The sequence below is a fragment of the Mustela erminea genome, chromosome 15, assembly GCF_009829155.1.
Source record: "Mustela erminea isolate mMusErm1 chromosome 15, mMusErm1.Pri, whole genome shotgun sequence".
NCBI lineage: Eukaryota > Metazoa > Chordata > Mammalia > Carnivora > Mustelidae > Mustela > Mustela erminea.
Genome location: NC_045628.1, coordinates 38,500,942 through 38,504,070, shown reverse-complemented (window position 1 = coordinate 38,504,070; position 3,129 = coordinate 38,500,942).

Here is a 3,129-nt window from a genome sequence, read left to right as displayed (position 1 = left end):
TTAACTCCACGCGTCAGTGAGGCGTTTGGCGCACACCTTCTGTTGGACCTTCCACTGTCAGCCATACTGCTGCCGCGCCACGCCCTGAGGGCTAGGCAGGTTGCCTAGGTGTGGGCAACCTGCCGTGGCCGTGACCAAAAGCTGCGTGCACTGTGGAGACCGTCAAAGCTACACTGGTGACTGTCAAAGGTACACCAGGGAACAAAGAAGACCGGCGCAGGCTGCGAACCTACAGCCTTCCGTGATCCAGCCCGGCCTATTTGCCCCTGCCTCTAGCCCAGCGGAATCCATCCACCATCTAGCAGACCTACTCAGTTATGACTGAGAATCGTGTGGAGATGACATCTGGGTGTTTTGACGTGTTTTGAGTGGTAAGTACAGGAGCTGGGAACCCTCCCTGGCTGTTTCTGACAGATGTTTCAGTGAGATGATGATGAATGATGGTGGGGCGCCTGGGAGGCTCAGTGGGTTAAGCGTCTGCCTTGGGCTCAGGTCATGATCCCGGGATCCTGGGATCCAGCCGCACAGCCAGGTCCCTAACCACAGTTGCTCCCTGGTAAAAAAAAAAAAAAAAAAAAAAGAATGGCGATCAAATCGTGGCCAGTGAAATCTGTCAGGGGATGACAAGATTTAAATTTAAAGTGTCTGCAAGGTTTAGGAGACTTGCTCCAGAATACTTTCTTTTTTTAAGGAAGATTTTATCGTAAACTTCAAAGAGATAGATCATTATGTTCTTCTATCCATCAGATGCTTTTCTGGGTCTGAAACAACCCCTTGAAGTGTTTCCTTCTCCTTTACCGTGAAAGTTCAGTGTGTCTCATTCCAATAGGTTTACGCTCACCCTTTTCTTCAGTAATTCCCTGCTCACTGAAGACATTTCATCTGCTATAGTACGTTCAAGGACAAGGAAATTTTTTAAAATGTTTAGAATTTTAATTTTTTAAAAAAATTTACAGAGTTCTAATATGATCTTACTTTGGCCCATTATAGAAAGATTTGGCAAGCAGTATACCTGACTAAGTAGTCACTATTGTCCTTGTGATCGAGGGCTCTTGCAAACAAAATAATCTAGATGGCTGAATCAAGAATTAAATTTGGATGCCTTAGGTCTTCTTTTGGCCAGGCTGACATGTAAACAGGGTGTTGTGGTTAAGAAAGGGAAGGAAGCATCATGTCCCAGAATGTACAGGTGGAGTCTTGAATTTTCAAAATAGATTTATATACTCTCCCACCCCTTTTGTTCTAATCATTAACCAGGAAACACTGGAAGTGAGCATTCCTATCTTGGGGATAGATGCATACAGTGACAAAACTTCCTTAGCAAACATGAGGAAAATTTGGTCTTGGAAGAAAATAACAAGATTGTGAAATTCAAACAAACGAACAGTCACCTTGCTATTTGTTTGCTTTAGTCAAATAACCCAGTAGGTCTAAAATACTTTAATTAATCTTTTGGTTTTATGTTCGCTTCAATGAGAGAAATTTTCCAAACATTGGTTTTAAAAATCAAACAATATATACTGTGGAAACATTATAATATTTATCCTAAATAGACTGAAGCTATGGTATCTTATTGGAACATTGAACCTGGCTCTAGCTGTATCTTAGAAAATTCTATTTGCTTCTCTATACATGATTATCTGTTTTTGAAATGCAGGGACTGGACAAGCCAGTCATTAAGAGATTTTAATATCTTAACCACAGTTAAATAGCTCCTGGAGAGTTTTAAATGGGCTTGCATTTGCTTCTCTGTAACAAATGTCAGTAATTCATAAGCAATTGGGTGATTTGTCTGCTCAAATTATTTGGCTAGAAAACTGGAAATATCTTTTTTTTTTTTGTACCTTACACATTTCCTAGTTCCTACTCATAATGGTGACACAATATCATGGTATATTTATTCCCAACTCTACCAAGATATAAATGACATAACTTTATGTAAGTTGAAGGTATACAGTGTGGTGATTTGATACACAGAAGTATTCTAAAGTGATTACCACAATAAAGTAAGCTAATGCATCTATCATATCACATAATTACCTTTTTTGGGAGGGGGGCATGGTATGAGAACATTTAAGATATACTCTCCTAGCAATTTTCAAGTACATAATACAGTATTATTTACTTGGTCACCATGTTGTACATCAGATACTGAGAACTAATTCATCCTGCAACTTGAAGATTGTACCCACTGACCAATACCTCTCCATTTCTCCCATCCCTAGACCTTGGCAACCATCATTCTGCTATCTGTTTTCAATGAGTTCATCTTTTAGAGTCCACAAATAAGTGAGATTATATGGTATTTGTCTTTATCTGATTTATTTCACTTAGCATGATGCCGTCAAGGTCCATCTGGGTTCCCACATATGGCAGAATTTTCTACATTTTTTAGAAAAAGATTTTATTTACTTATTTATTTATTTAAAAGAAAGAGCATTCAAGTTGGGGAATGAGCAGAGGGAGAGGGACAAGCGGACTCCACACTGAGTGCAAAGCTTAGCATGGGGCTCACACACACAACCCCGAGATCACAACCTGAGCCAAAATCAAGAGTCAGGTGCTTAACAGACTGAGCCACCCAGGCACCCCAGAATTTTCTACTTTTTGCGGGCTGGATTATATTCCATTATTTGTATATACTGCAGTTTGTGTTTTGTTTTGTTTTGTTTTGTTTCCATTGGTTCATTGCTGGGCATTTAGGTTGTTTCCATGTCTTAGCTGTTGTGAAAATGCTGCAGTAAACATGGGGGTGCAGATATTTCGAGAGTGATTTTGTTGCCTTCAACTATATATCAAGGGGAATTGCTGGATTGTATGGTAGCTCTCTATGTTTTTTATGAATTTCCATACTGTTTTTCATAGTGGCTAAACAAATTTATATTCCCACTAACAGTACACAGTGGTTCCCTGTGGTTCCCTTTTTTCCTTATTCTTGTGAACTTTTGTTATCTTTTGTCTTCTTGATAATAGCCATTCTAACAAGTATTAAGTGATATGTCATTTTGGTTTGTATTTGCATTTCCTTGATGATCATTGATAAAAAGATGTACCTGATGATCGTTTATATCTCTGATTTGTAGGTTTTCTGCTTATTTTTTAATCTAATTATTCATGGGTTTTTGTTAT